Here is a 16620-nt window from a genome sequence, read left to right as displayed (position 1 = left end):
GAACTAGCGGGCTTCTATTATCCGACTGATTTGGTTATTCGATACGTTTGCTTGCCCGATCGTGTCGAATAAACGTAATTTTACATAGGGCCATCCAAGTTGTCGGTGATTATTTTCCTGCGTCATTAGCTACGCTGGAAAATCCTTTGGTAAGATAAGAAGCCATAGAAAACGCGATGCAACGGTCATCGTTAACGTCAAGGTACGAGGTTATTCGGATTAATTCATAACGATACGGTGGAAAGGCGTATATATTTTTGCCTGAACGGCGACAAAGTGGCAAAGTAGATGAGGCTCGGCGTCCGGCACGTCGGCTGGCTTTAACCGCCAGTCGCGATACAAAGCTACGCGAGATTGTTGCCACGTGCAACAAAAAAATTTAATCGAGAGATTCAATTGCGGGGCATGTCCCGTCGCATCTGTAATTGGTTTTCCGTTGCTCCGTACGCCGCTTTAAAGAATCACCCTCGATTCCTCGACGTCTCTGCGAGCCACCCTATATCTACATACACGTATACTCGCGTGGATATCCCTCAAAGAACGCACACAGAGACAAACCCGTGCACACGTACTATACCAGCCCGGTGTATGCGGACAGGCGCGCGTGCGGATCCCCTTCCTACGAGTACATCCATCTCCGCTATCCGTACAAAGCGAAGGAAGCCGTATGTGCATTGAACATTGATTTTAAACGCAAGCCGTGCCACAAGACAAGCCGTGCCGTAAAAAAAGATTCGAGTCCGCCAGACTTTCAAGTTTCCGTTCCCATTCTAACGGAAAACTGGAAACGCCAGGCGCGCAGACACGATGGATTGATACGGAGAAGATCCGAGACGCGTATCGGCTCCGGCTCGCATCAGCGACAAGTAGCTTCGTAGACAATGGCGTAGTTACATACAGCGTGCATCACGAAGGCTTTCGATCTATGGCGAGTCGATCCTAAAAGCAGTTGCGATACGCTTCGTTACATCTCTCTCCTCTTTTGTCTTCTGTCTTACCGTTTCCCTGACCATTTTACGAATGCACGCCTGTATCATTCGAGAATAATAGTTACGTCCCGATGAATATCCCTCTCTGTATTTTACCGACGAACGAGACGCTGGATTTTCTTTGTGAAACGCCGTTTGTCCTCCCGAATCCGCGACTTTCCTCTTGCGCGCAATTTTTTCTGCGGATTTAGCTTTTAAGGCGAGTGGAGGGGAATTAGAGAAAGCTGGAAACTGGCATGGAAGAACGCATACGTCACTGCGAAACCGTTCTCTTGGCGTTATCGAGCACGATACGGACGATCGTTTAACATTATTCTTGTTCGAATGAGAAGGAACTACGCTCATACATAAATTCTTGATCGACTTCTTATCCCAGATCCGTTACGAGTGGAACGAACGAGCGAAAAATATATCCGCAGCGGAGGGAAATTTAATTGTGTATCGTGGGAGGAGATCACGGTTTTGGAACGGTTCCTCTTTGCAGCGGGCAGTATATTATTCAACGAAACGGCAGCGTTTGATGGCAAAGAACGCAGGTCTACCTTGTTCACTTATTTAAAGGGTAAAAATATATCCGGCTCGGAACATTTCTCCAGACCTACATAATTTACCGGAGTTATTTTTCCAGAGCTACGAAACGCTGTGCACCATGGACGAGCAAGATTCCTCTCTGACGTATTTCGTTCAGCAACTACTTACAAAACCGCTAGACACTTTTATACGTGGAAACGAGGTTATTTATCAAACGAAGAAACTTTTTCGCATCGACCAACGAGCTAACGATCCGCTCCAGGCGCCAAACTTCTCGCCCTGGTTTGAAAAATCTTCTTCGCGAAACAAATACGTCCGTCGACTTGGTTTTACTCGACTCGGTGACACGCGCACATTGCCGGTCGAGCGTTCTTTGATTATTTAAAGGGTGAAAAACCGAACATCAAAGTCCCTTATAGTCGCGTGCGTAGTACGCCGTTGTGTGTACAACGGCGATTCAAAGTTATTTTACGGACTGTACGACAGTCGGTAAGGTAAAGTGGTTTATATCGGTCTGGGAAATTCGGGACCGATAAGTTCTTTGCGTGTGCTACGATAAATTGGAACGACGATCGTCATCCCTTTCCATTTTGCTTCTGCCGCGATGGACAAAATGGGGTTGAAGCTTGTGAATCAGTAAAGAGACTAAATTTAACCTACTTGGTACTCTTTCCTTGCGAAACATTATTTTTAACCCGACGCTCTCTTTCGCGTTACATAATATCGTTGCTACGTTTTAGTATGAAAAAGACTGAGTTTTATCCCGGGAGACAGCGAATTTGTCACCTTGCTGTAACATATGATAGTTTGTGACGAGCGGAATCCGAAAGACGGAGCGCGATACGCGTAAATTTTAGATCCGCGTAGCTTCTAAAATAACGACTTCCGGTTATACGTGGAATTGGGTTTCTATTCGTCAGAAACTGTCACACGATGAAAACATAGATCGCAAATGTCGGTGCGCTCCGGTACCAAGTTCAATCACGAAAAATCCTCCGAGTTGCAACTTCTCTCGCCTGTGTTATAAAGTTTTTATTTCATTTTAAACGACAAGTTACCTGACTTTTCGCACGATGGTAAAGTTAAGACAAGCGGGAGAGACGGCCGAGCGCAAATATTTTGCGATGTCCAACTACATTCAATTTGGCGTAGCGCGTGCCGTACAAACGACGACGCCCTGTGTCTGTGTGTGTGTGTGTCTACTTTCTCTGGTTATTTAAAGGGTCAAAATATATAACGTAGCCAGGACTCTTTCACCGCCACGTGCATACGCCGCTATGTGCAGATACGGCGCTCCAAAGTTATTTCGCGGGGGCCTAGCGTCGTGTTCCCTATGTACATACAATTTCCCTATGTACGACGATCGCGTCTACGCGTACGAGCTCGTGTGCGTGTGCACTGCGTATCTATGCGAGGGGAGAAGCACACGGATGAGAACAGGAGATGGAGAAATATGCGACAGTGCCCAGAGAGAGGGAGACAGAGATAGAGATAGATAGATAGATAGATAGATAGATGGAGAGAGAGAGAGAGAGAGAGAGAGAGAGATGCAGAGTACCATCAGTACTATGTAGGAAGAGAAGCACAGAAGGGCCGGACTGAAGCAGGGGCGCGAAGGGGTACGAGCGTAATATCGGAACCCCAAACGGTAATCGATATCACATATATCTCGCCCGATGTATATTCAACCATCCTGCACGGTTTTCCGAAAGGAACCCCTTAATAAAACTACTTACGAAGGCCAGGACGTCTCGGTGATTCGGCCTCTCTTTCTACGTCTTCTTTCGTACGCTCGTTTCTCGTCCGTTCGTATATTACGACTGGCTTAAGAGAGCCAAATGGTTCGGCTTTTACGACAGGAATACCGAGTCTACGCCCTTAGGTGCCGCGCGTTAAGCTTCGTCAGATATATTAAAACGCGTCTGAACACGACCGCCTCATTCTCCTCTGGGACGCGCGAGTTTTGTCGATCGATCGATCATCGACCACCGACCGCGATCGGATTCCTGGATCGTTTCGTACATTTCGGATATCTTTGGAGCAACTGGCGGAATAAATAATCAATAAATCGTATAAATAGGTGTAATCTTGATACCGAAAATTATTTCACCAGCCATTTATTTAACGATCCATGCCTCGAGGATTAAGGAAAGAAAAGTGGAAATTCAAACAGATACGATGATTGTTCGGTTCGATTAGCGCTTCTACAATTTCTCTATCGACAGTTTCGTCGTACGATAGAAAACGCTTCGACCGATCTTTCGATTCTTCGTTACGATCGGCTGGACCGCGCGAACGTCAGCCGATGACGTATTTGCATACGTTGCCTCGTAACATAGCGACGGCGTGAAAAATCCCTGAAATTTTCAACGGCCAAGATTTGGTGGTTGACGAGGAAGTGCTGTGAGGAGGAAACGTTAACGAGTGGGCGATCGCGTGTCTAGGAAGCGGAGCATGGAAGGAAGAAATGAATATGAAATTAATAGTATTCCGGCAAGTGCAGCCTGGCGCAACTCCATGCATTTATATGCGCTCACCGGAAAGCAAAAGCTTTCCCGACGATTTTTTCCTCTCTCCGCGTCCCTTCCTTTCTTTCCATTTTTCTCGCCTCTTTCCTGTTTTTCACTATCCCTCTGCTCCTTTTACCTCGGTATATATTTTTGAGTGACTTTTTCACGCGTCTTGTCGCACAATTCCGGCCGTGTCGTATCAGCTCGACGACAATGGACAACGAGCAGCGAAAGGTCGACTGAAAGAGCCCCTGCGTCAAGATATTGTTCTTTCGTTCTGCCAGTAACGTTCTTCCTTATAGCTGTCGCGCCGTGGAAATTGCCTCTCTCCTCCTGGATATTATTGCATCGTCTATTTGATCCGATACGCTTTTTAAATTCAACGACACTTTGACGGATTTATCGACGTTCCGACGCAGTACGCTCGGCGTTGCTCGCTGTCGCGCATTTTCCTCTCTCTCTCTCTCTCTCTCTCTCTCTCTTTAAAAGGAAAAAAGAATTTATGCCATCTTTCCTTGTCCGTTCGATTTTCGATCCGTGAGAGTTCGTTAAAACGACCAATGCGATCTTTTGAAAGCGTACCGATATCGATCACCGGCAATAAACTGTATTTACAATAGCGACTGCGACCAATCGAGAAATTCTCCACGATATTTTTTTCTTTCATCATACGAAGATCGTCTTGTAGTTATCTTTTAATCCCCGATCGCTATCCTATCGGATAAGTTATAGAAAACGTCGTGTCACGGAAAAACATCGTTTAGCCCGAACGATGAGAACGGTTAAACGAGAACGATAAGCGAGATAGACGAGTGACCCGGATGCCGGTCTTTCTCCGGAGAAAGATGTGGCACGAGGTCGAAGATCGCCGATAGCCAAGAATGGTCGGTCGTAATTCAAAAGTGACTGGTTTCCGGTAGTTCGGACTGTCCGAAATCTCTATTAAACCAGCTCTCGGACTGTGAGCCGCAAGACACTATATGGTAATTAGCCAGAGAAACTTGCCAGGCGAATTGTAGCGGGCGCCAGGGCGAACTATGCCCGCATGCCCCTTGGGTACCAAATACCAGCACCGGGGAGGTGGGTTAGGTGGTGGCGACATTACTAAAATGTCAGAGAATGTCACCCATCTCATAATCTATGCCCCGCGTCCTCCTCCCTCGCCCTCGGCCTCTCGGCAACCGCTAACCTCGAGGTTCCACCGGCACCAGGAGCCCTCGGTTTAGCCCTCCTCCTCGTGCAGCCTTGCTCGCTGCGGCCCCTCTGGAACTCGCCCCTTCTCTCTCCACCTTGACACACCAGCCATCCTCTCGTCCTAAACTCTCTCTCTCTCTCTCTGTCTATCTATCTATCTATACACTTCGGGTGTCCCTGGTTTTCTCTCTTTCTCACGTCAGTAGTTCTCGGTGCAGCCGCATTCTCGCGAGAAATTAATTTGGCCCTATTAAAATGATCACTTCTGGATTTAAGTTACGATCTTCTCTATCCTCTGCCGGTCTTTTCCTCTTCGTCCTCGCCCTCTTCCTCTGTCTGTCTGTCGGTCTATCTCACTCTATTTCTGTCTCTCTTCGTCTCGCGCCGTTGCTGCGTTCCATCAGGAGAATGGAGGGCGCAGAGTATATATCCCTCTCGGCTTTCTCGGTGTCATTCATCGTGCTAGCGGCTCCATGACGTTTCAGGAGCACGATTGCCGCTGGCTCGAGGGTGGCTCGAGGTGGTGACGCTGTTATACGAGCTAGAAGCTCTCTCGCACACCGAGCCCGACACGAGAGGTTTTAGCTGCCGTATAAACGGAAGAGAGCGCATTCGTCGGCTGATGCGCGGATAAAGGTCGCCCGGTATAAGCTGCGAAGTGTATAACCGCGAAACCGTCGGCTGCGTGAAATAAAGGATAATATACGGCGACTGCGTTCGCGAATCGTCGTTCTTTCCTGCGTGGTAATTGTGACTGAACGCGACCTTTCGTCATTCTCTTCCACGATCATCAGAAAGGATTCCTTTCGGAAACAGAACGAAGGAGTTTCCGTGCTTGGAATTCTGTTGAGACTCTAGCGGAGAATTTCTATCCGCGGTGAATGCGTACGTTGCAATTGCCCGGTCTTTTAACGCGCGATTTAAATTCACAGGTCGATGATTTCATAAAACGATAGGAAAAGTTTCTTCTAACGAGTAATTCATCGTTAATTTATACGCTTTGCTACGATTCGTATAACGTTATTAAAAGTCGACCAAAATATTCATAAATGGTGGTAGCAACACTTGCATTGTATAGTCACGCGGATATATCAGAGGAATTCAGAAGGGAAAAGCAACGTTAATGGAGGTAAAATGTGTGACCAGTTTTGTCGAGACGCGCGATGAGATTAAAAATTGTTCAACACCTCGGCTGTTAATTTCTAACGTGACACGGGATTTATAAATTACCCTGGCATCGATATGTACTTACTCGTGTGCCGCACACGAGCCACTGCCTCCAGGGACGCTTGCGCAGCTGCTATATGCATAGTGGCTGAATAAGTAATAAAATATGTCGTCCACGCTCTTGGGATGTTGAGCGTGACCACGCGTAATATTACGCGGCCAGCACGGTTTTCCCGTTGACGAGAAAACAATTTCCTTTGCCGCTTTTGAAAATGGTCAAGCGCGAACGCCAACCGGAATAAATGCGCCTCTCCTGCGAATACAGATTAAATTTCCAACTACGAAAATCGCCTCGAATTTGCTGCTGTTATCTGTACCGCAGTTGTTGTATTAATATAATAACAATGCAGATTCTCCGTTTTCGATGCCAACATTTTTTTCTTTTTTCTTTTTTTTTTTACGCATCGATCAGATTGACCGCTACGGTTGAGAACGGTCGCGTGAAAAATGCCTCGAAAACGATAAATATAAAGAATCAGGATTATAGTACGTTAGTCAGTTTTTTAAACGATATGCATCGACTTGGAGAAAGCACGCTGTTTCATAAATATATGAAATATGCGTCCCAAAGGTCGGCGCCATACCGTCTGTGAATTTTATTGCCAGCATAGCGGTAATCTGACTTATGGTAGTTCACCTAAAAGCTTCGAGGCACATTTTTTAACCATGTTTGAACTGTAGCACCATTTTTTACCATTTTATCACTGTAGCGGTGTTTATGACTGCACCGTGAATGTTTATGCATTTATGGGAAATTCAAAGTTGCGTAAATGTAGAGGGTGCGCGCGAAATATGAAAATATCTACTAGATCGTAACACGAAATATGAACTACCAGAGGATGTAACATTTACCAGATAAGGTAAATCTTTACTTTTTACAAAAGCACGAATTTGCATAAACGTTCATCTACGCGGACCATGCAAAATTCAATTTGACGACAGAGAAGTACACGTTCATGGGGTTAGTACTATGGGATTAGGTGGCTGTTCTTGGACTATTTTATTCGCAAACGTACGGCGGTACTTCTGGAAGACCGTTTGGTCAGAAAAATGCTGGCCGGTCGCGATAATAGCAGGTTCGAGTTCCTGTTATCCGCGCGTGCGATCGTCGTAACAGGCGAGGACAGTAATTGGTTGGGTGCTAGCGTGCTGCATTGTGGGCGGGGTGCCGCGATATGCTTTCTAATATTTGCACACTTTGATTGGAGTTTGCCCAGACGCCCCTCGAATTAATTACACGCTTTTTCACGTGTCCCGCATTCGACATGATCCTATCCCAATGACAATTCGCAAAAACGATGGACCTTCCATCATTCGAATTCCATTTCAACTGTCCGATACTGTCATTTATTGCTGCAAATAAATAATCGATCGCTAAAAACTTAAATTTATATTCTTCGATTCTTCGCTGGACGACGGACAGTTTAGGAGAAAAGTAATGGTCCTTTTTTTTTGCCCATCTCGCGAAACTATTACTCGATACCCTGTTTTTAAGGAGAAATACAGTGAAACGGATTCGATGTGTCCGGCCGCGGCGTTACGTCTAATTTCCCGGTAACGAACGAATTTTCCGTAGCCAATTACACCTATCGTTGCTAGAGGCAGAGACAAAGAAGAAAAGAGAGAGAGGAGGAGGAGAGGATGGAGGAGGAGGAAGAAAAAGAACACCACTTTTATCCGTTATTCAATAAACACAATGCTCCTTCAAAGGTATCTTTTCAATTATCAATGCCAATCGAGGCAAGATAGCGGAAAGAGGCAAGGATTTCAGTGCCGTCATCGAGAATCGCTTTTGATCAGCAGGGAAGTATCGCTGATCCGATTCAAATAATTAAGTCTGCAACGTGGATCGTTAGTAGCTCATCGAACGAGTAACCGGGACTGGATGCTCCGCGATCCTACGCTATTGCGCTCATTAACATCCGATGAAATTCCATTTAAAGACGACCATGATGTCGATAGTCCGCGTTGTGTATCTTACGCTGTTTTTGCCTATTCTCGCGAAAAACGTGTTACAAGAACCACCTTGAAAACACTAACTTCTATGTACATGTCGCTGCTTTGCTCTGATAGTGGCGCGACTGGAAAAATGTCAACGTTAGGGGAGAAGCGTTTTAAAATTTGGAAAGGAACGATGGCGAGTTATTTCAACGACGTATTACAAGGCTGACTGAATGAAAAATATCCCATTGTTCGCGAAAGTAGTCCAACCCTCCGCTTGCAGCGTCGTAAAACAACCGAAGATGAATCGGCGTTGTAAAACTAAGGCAGGTTCATAGCGATATGATGGAATTGTAAATGTACCATTTCACACGATAAAAATAGAAACATAACGTAGAAATCCTAGTTACTTAGTTTTTGGTTCCTCTTTCGGGTTATTCGCTACATATGGCGGTTTTTCAAAGATCTCTTCCATTTTGCTCTGTAGACCTGTAGCGGCACTCGACAGTAAACTTTCCAACGGTTTCTATCCCGTGGCTCGCTACACAAAGATCCGACTCTTCGGATAAGATGACTGCCAGATGTCGATACATTCTTACAGAATATTTTCAGCTACCCTAAGGATCCGCTTTAAATCTTAGGATTTATTTAGCTAAGGTCCTCCAAAGGGACAAATACTCTTTCTCTTAACAGATCCTTAGTCTATCATCTACTACGGGAAGACACGAGAAATCTGCTTTTTCTCACGTACGATGCTTCCCGCTAGCAACATTCTCTCAAGGGCAGTTAGCATCCTTTTTCAACGACCAACACAAAATTAGCCAATTAACAACCACGTCCATTTCCCTCACTTTTCGAACCATGGCTTTCCTCAACGAATCCGATGGTTCTCGCATCCTTAGACACACCCCATCACGGTTTCTCCTTCGCAGCATCATCGTGACGGAAAGTCAGTCGCTACACGGGAATCGTTACATAATGTCGTCGCTTGATCCAAGTTCCTCGGCATCTTGAGCAATCATCGTCCGACCTCACATCGCGCATCGGAACACATCGACCAGTAGTCGAATTGGTAACCGCGAACCGATAATAGTAACCGCGAGTTCCACGCGTAAGTGTACGCATAGAATATATTGTTAATAAATATTTATTGTTAAACATATCCGAGTGTTCCCTCAGTACCTATCACGACCTAATCACCTCAGACCTATTCGATAAGAACAAATTGGAAGTTTGTTAAGTTGTTCGATCATCGAACCAAAATACGCTGCAAAATACACGTAAAATTCGACAGGATTTTCTTCTGAATATATTCATCGGCAATATCGAAAGGGTTAGTCCAGGTGGTGTAACCATCGCGCGCTGGCTTCATGGAAACTCGTGGCGAATTGAATTAATTAAAATTTGTCGGTATGTGTAACCAGGCCGCCGCCTTCTCGCCGCGAGAGACATTCTCTTTCCGCGAGATTTCGACGGTAATAATCGCTAATTACGCGGTATCGACGTCTCGCTAATTAACCCAGGGACCCAGGCTTTAATTAACCGCGCGTGCCTTGTCAGACTCGGTCGCGGAAACGGAAACCTTCTCTCGGCGAAATGTCGTTGACTCGTTCGCGAAAGAGCTTCGCGCGGAACAAGCTGAAAATGTACAAGATTTTGCCCGCTGACCATCGAATTAACATTACATGCAGAAACCTACTTCTAAGAAGAAACATGTCACACGTTTCGATCATACAATTGCTATCGCGTCAAATACAGTGGCTCACAAAAGTATCCAACCGCTTGTGCAAACACTTCTGTGTCTTCTTTTACCTTCTTTTATATCTCGTGATCGTCAGTCTCGGTAACGAATAGACCAGACCCTAATATCGTTAATTTATAAATTGTACTTCGAAAGTTCAATGCTTCGATTGTCCATTCAAAAGTTGTATTCGAACGATTCTCGTGGCAACAACAATTTGAAAATGTTAACTTTACATCTTCGTCAAAATGATTTAAAAAAATAATATCTAAATGGAGATTCCTTTCGCTTATTAGACATCGTAACAAGTTCTTTGCTTTGGATATTTGATATATTTCTTAACATTACGCGTATACGGTAAATTTCTCATCGTTGAATTTTCCATAGACGTATAAGGATCTGTTGGTTCGATGGTGCAAGAAGTTTCAGATAATACGTACGCTGCTGGAGTGACGTATGGAGTGGAAACTATCGCTCTCAACCGCGGGCCAAATTAAGACTGTCCTTAATGCGGACTGAGATTGTCCTTAATCAAGCGAAACCAGGCCAGTGCAATTGGAAATACGTGTTAACGAGACGTTTCCATTAGCGCGATTCGCGAACATTAAAATGAACTTCGGATAGATATAAGTCAATATTAATTAATGAGAATGATAACGTCTGGTCGTCTCGAGGGACTCGAAACGCTGGGATATTAATCGTGTCATCTATCTTTGTTTCGCTATACCGATCGCAAAAACGCCGACAATGACGCAAAGAAGAGAATATTTGCTACACTGTGCGAATAATGTATCTCGCGTCATGTCACTTCGCGTTTTACGCGCTGTCATTTCCAGTAGATGAAGAAGAGCTTGCGTATCGCGCGCCCAGAAAACAATCGCAGAAGGTTATTCGTGTTTCAATAATACAGCCAGACCCTGTGTCTTGTCTTAATGATAACAGTCGCTACAAACAAGAGGAATACGAGCAAACAGTAGCAAAGCTCGCGACGTTTGTTCGGCCCGATATTTTTCTCTTGAACCGGTTCACTGCGTTCGACGAGTCTATCCATGTCAAAGAAAAACTTTATTTCGGTGCGTCTGACGCGTACACTGGTCGTCGTGTGGATTTATTTGCGCGCTTCGTGACCTAATCCCACGAGAGATTTCTAAATTTCACGGTTAACTGTTTAAATGAGAAAATATACGGCTGCTGAAATCAGCTGACGACTCAAACGGTTATCGACAAGTCCCTCCGCTTCTCTCTACCATTTTTACGTTTGCAATTAGACTTTTCGATTCGCGGCAGATGTGTTCGAAAGAACTTGTGCAATGGCTATCATTCGTTGCGATTCTATCGATACATTAAAAATACACACTTGCGACAAATCGGGTTTGAATCGATCTGGCATCGCAAATACCTCGACTTTCTTTCCTCGAGGATCTATCACGAAAGGAAAAGCTGCTTATCACACATCAAAGACTCTTTCGTAGGTGGGTCGAGCGTAGGCTTCAACAGATGCACGCACAATGGACCACATTCTGTGGAAGAATCACGAGTCAGGGGCAACGGGAGCATCTCTGGTTCAGGGGTGATCGAAAATCTGTAGAGCAGCTGAGGTTCCTCGATTATCGGGTTTCTGAATCGTCATTTTTTATTGCGGCGTTTGTGTGCACGCGTTCAAAGGGACATCCTGCCGCGTGAAATGAGAAAGAAACGCTGCGAACAAGGGAGAACGCGCGCTCGCAGCAAGAATGGAAAAGAAATTAAAGAGTCTTTGGTATCGAGAAAGTTGCCCGTTTAAAGAATTTAAGATGGTGGCGACGGCGAAGGAGGAAGAAGCGAGGGGAAGAGACCAAGAGAGGCGAGAACAAAGTAAGGGAAAACGAAACGAGAAGCCGAAGCAAATATAGAGATATCGAGATTGTAAGGCAGCGAGAGGCGGAAAGCATGGAAAGAGAAGGCTCGATTTTCCTAGGACTGGAAAAATATTTGCACGCTTCTCCACCCATGCGATCTTTCTCTTCCTTTTTTTCCACTTGTCGACTGGCAGCGCCGCGACGTTCCCTCGTCTCTTCGGTATCGGCTATTCCGTCTCCATATTCCGAAGTTTCCACGGTCTGCAGCGACTTTCGCGCCCTGCTTTTTTCCCCTCTCACACCCTCTTTTTTTCCCACTCTCGCTTTATCTCTGCTTCTCTCTCTTTCTCTGTTCGTTCGCTGGCGTTCTGGCCAGCGTGCATCGGGAAATATGAATCCTTCGTCCCGTCTGCATTGTCTGGGACCTGTGTTTGCCACGGGCACACACAAGCGAAAACCTGTTCGGACGTTGGAAAGCGCGCACGCGTGTGCGTGCGTGCGGCTGTTTGCTCGCAGGTGGTGACAAAGATCGATCGTGGCGAGCTTGGTGCACGTTGGGATGAAAAAACCGAGAGACCCAGGGACACTGGCAAGCACACGTCAGGGGTGGAGGATGGTCAAACGGACGCGTTGTCCGACCAAACGATGATATACCACGGCTACGTTCGAAATTTTCACAATTAACGTCGCGTATCTGCCGGCGTGAAACACGGATATTCAAACCGCCATCGCCTCGTCCCCAACGACTGTACTACGACGGTGAAAGATGATGAATGAAGCTGCGACGTTTGCCAGAGAATAAAGTCGGCACGCAGGTGCGACTAGGTTGGAGTTTAGTCGACCGACACCGTTAACTCGTTACCACCCATTCGTCCGACTAACTCCAAGAATTGAGTTCCGCGGTGTTAGCTGCCTAACTGTTCGCAGACTTGTCGCTTGCCTGAGATCTCGTCGGCATTCACGATTGAACCTAACCAACTGCGAGTGAATTATTAAACCGTTCCACGCTACGAACTGTCAGGGACGTTACGGGGCAAAGTCGCACGCCTCGACCAACAAGATCTGTACCGTGTCGAAAAATCGTTGTAAATAGTGTCTGGTATATATGTAACAAAGTTCGATGTCTGGCCTCGTTAGAGACGAGACCGGCATTTGTTCGCGACAGCATCCAGTGAATTTACGCGTCTACCTCGGCCGACAGAGAGAGAGAGAGAGAGAGAGAGAGAGAGAGAGAGAGAGAGAGAGAGAGAGAGAGAGAGAGAGAGAGAGCGAAAAAAGAACACGAAACAGAATCTCTGCACGGAATGATCGTATACGGGTGGTACTCGATAATAAACTCGAAATAACAGAGTTGAATAGAAGAGTCGCTCGTTGGCATCGAGTGTATCGTGGTTGATCCAGAGAACGTGTTTAGAACGCGTCGTCGAAATCCCCGAGGCGAGCAGAAGCGAGGCGAAACGCCTTCACAGGCCGAACATACTTCCACTTCTTCAACTTGTTCCTCTCAAGTCGTCACATTGTGCCCGCGTGAGACGAGTCTTGCACTCTGTTGTGTTCGTAAAACAGCCACTTTTCCCGCTGCTACTCCCGAAGGACCCTCGAGTTTTCATTGTTCGATTTCGAAGTACTACTCTCTTCCTCTTCTCTTTGCCTCACCTTTCTCTCTGATCCTTCCCATTTTTCTACTTTCTTACGCGACCACGGTGTACAGACGTAGCAAGTGGACGACTATCGATTCGTCCAAGACACTTAACGAGAACCACGCGTTTTCTTCTTGTTCACGGAACTCGATCGTTCGTTTGATACGCGCGAGTTATCTTTCAAAGTTTCGATGAACAGGCTACCGGGATATCAACGGATCAAGAGTGGTGCTCGCGCAGAGATTCAACTTCGGTTTCCCTCTATTCAATCTTTTTTCCCCATTGGAACATTTGTATGACGAGAGCAACCACTTTATTGCGTTGCACCTGGTTTTGTTCGCTGTCACGGGTTGCTCGAAATCTCGGGATAAAGGGAAAATCGCGCTTGATTCGAGCAGGCTGCTCTATGGCGGAGAAACTGGATCATACGTGGTTTATTTTCAATTTAGTTCGACGCAAAATTCAGCGATTTATCTACTAGTGTTTGCGCTGATTTCGTAGTACAATGAAACCAGATTTACCAAAACACCGATCAATGGAAAGCTTGGAAATAGTCTGTCGTAAGAAAGATTAAAAGACAAAAATGCAAATATTCTTGTTCAAAGCTTTTCGCTTCTGTTTAGTCCTTCAAAACTATCATGAACATCCTGAATTCACCCAAACTCGAGCAAGGGTGATTTTTCTTACGAGCCCTTCGATCGTCGGTAAAAACGTAACGATAAATCGAACAAAGCAAATTGAAAGATAAAATCAAAAAGACGTACTCGAACGTACTGTTCGATGTCCACTTCGTTTTCCCGGTCACCCAATCTCGAAAATCGAGCCCGTAAGATACTCGTTTTATCACCGAGACAGTTAGCCGAACCGGGGAAGGTGGCAGGAAATCGTTTGATCCCACGAAACTCTTTGAAACGTTACACCATGTTCGTCACGAGTAAGAGAACACACTGTCCCTCCTTCTTTTCCCTTTTCCGGCTCAGGCTTTTCGCTGTTATCCGGCGAGTTTGCACTCGCGCGCGCCACGACTTCTGATATTCCGTTGTGTTCGTAAAACAGCCACTTTTCCAGCCGATACACCCGGAGGACTCTCGAGGTTTCTTTGTTCCATCTCGAAATACCGTTTACTACCTTGGCCCTTCTTTTTTCCCTCCTCTTTCTCCTTCCCTCCTTTTTCATCGCTCACTCGTCGTCTTCCGAAACGAAGACGTCTGAGAGGTGACGTTCGATCGAGTATCGATTACGCTCAATTTGAAACGCGGCTAATGAGTGCGAGAGCCACCGGGTACTTTCGGCAAACCACGAGCAGACAGCCCGGAAGAGGGATGAAAGGGGATGGTTAATAGTCGCGGAGAAAAAAAGAAAAAAAAGAAAAATGGGGTAACGTCGCGTCCGAACTAACCGCAAAGAGCTTTCCGATACGCTGTAGAAAACAGTGGTGGTACGAGGGGATGGTTGGCTGCCTGGTCGAGTGCGGAAAACAATTTGTTGGCCGCGAATCGTTCGTGAAATCTCTGCTCTCTGGTGAATCGTTCCACCGAGAGGAACATTATTGCCCACATACCGTCGTTTTATCGAAATAGTTAAGATTTCGATGCTCCACATTTTCCACCTGAATTCAACATCCATGCTCCATGCAAGATTTTTCTGTTCCAACTTCCAATTCGTCCCTCCATTCTTCGGTCAGAAATATGCATACTACAACTATATACATCGTACAGGAACGTTCTTTCATTTCAATGAAATGTTCGATTAACATGCACGATTAAATGAGCTTCTGTCGGTTCACTTCGCTTGTACGACGGTGAACTCCTCCTATTGTACGTACGAAAACTTATAGATAGCGGGACAAACTAATAGAGACTTCCATTATGCGAACTTCAATTGTACAATTATCAAGTTCGTACAAACGGAGCTCTAGTCTAATTATACAGATATATCGATGAAATGTTGTGATACGAATTCCGCTTTTTATCAATTTCTCAATTTCGTTACATAAGTACGCGATTATTGTTCGATTCTAAAAAAAAAAAAAAAAAAATTACTCCTATGAATTCATTTGTTACGCAAAGGTGGTACAAACGAGAGCAGATTACGCAATTAATTGGGAAAATAGTTGCAACTTTTTCCTGTTCTTCGGTTTATGGATCGATTTTACGCAATACGTACGACTACGTCGAAACAAAGATAGACAACGAACGAATCTAAACCTCGAAATCTATCACGAAACGTTCGGTCGTTAAGGGTTAGCGGGTTAATTCAAAAGGTCGGCGAAAAAGAGCGATGAAACGAGTAGACCGTTGCTCAACTTTACCCCCGTGAAAAGGGATTCTGCTACGCTCCAATAGCATTTTCAGGCTCTTTGGAATTGAACAGAGACACGGAAACAATTACCAAGACCGTGTTACCCTAATCTGAAAATCCTGTTAGCGATCCTCTACTCGTACCTCGATTCTTTCCTTACAAAGACAAACTTCGGCCCCAACCAAGGATGTCGAAGGACAGACACCCTCTGTTATCCTTGGCGATAATTTGCCAGGGTTCGCACACTTGCCACACGATCGATCGATCTATCTTCCCTTTCGTTTCCTCTTTCTCGCTTTCATGAAATTTTTCTCGCGGCTACGCGTTCGTGTTATATTCGTCTGTGATCCTAGGCGTCGCGATCTCTTTACCCCAGAATTTGATCGAAGGAGAGAGAAAGAGAGAGAGAGAGAGAGGGAGAGAGGGAGAGAGAGAAAAAATGCAGGCTGGTGCATCAATTTCAGGCGTATGCGAAAGAATGTCAGAGACGACGGAGGGAGAGGGCTCGCGCGTTGAATTTTCATGAGAAACGCAACGAGCCGTCGAAATGAAATCCTGCGAATAATATACGGACGAATAATATCAAACGCGGTTACTTGCGGGAGTAAAGGGCCGTGAAATTCATCTAGACCGAGAATTTAGAACGAAATCGCCACGGAGAAAAAACGGGGATGTAAGTCAAACGGAAAAGCTGCACAGCGTGACGGT

General features: G+C 45.6%; 1 long non-coding RNA gene across 1 annotated transcript in view; it reads right to left on the bottom strand.

Annotated features, from left to right (window-relative positions):
• The window catches only part of LOC122574312, an 80456-nt gene that overhangs the window by 52179 nt on the left and 11657 nt on the right, over positions 1–16620 (bottom strand). The gene's annotated exons all lie outside the window — the stretch shown is intronic.

Source organism: Bombus pyrosoma, linkage group LG13 (assembly GCF_014825855.1).
Source record: "Bombus pyrosoma isolate SC7728 linkage group LG13, ASM1482585v1, whole genome shotgun sequence".
Taxonomy (NCBI): Eukaryota; Metazoa; Arthropoda; class Insecta; order Hymenoptera; family Apidae; genus Bombus; species Bombus pyrosoma.
This window is presented reverse-complemented; position numbering and strand designations above follow the sequence as displayed.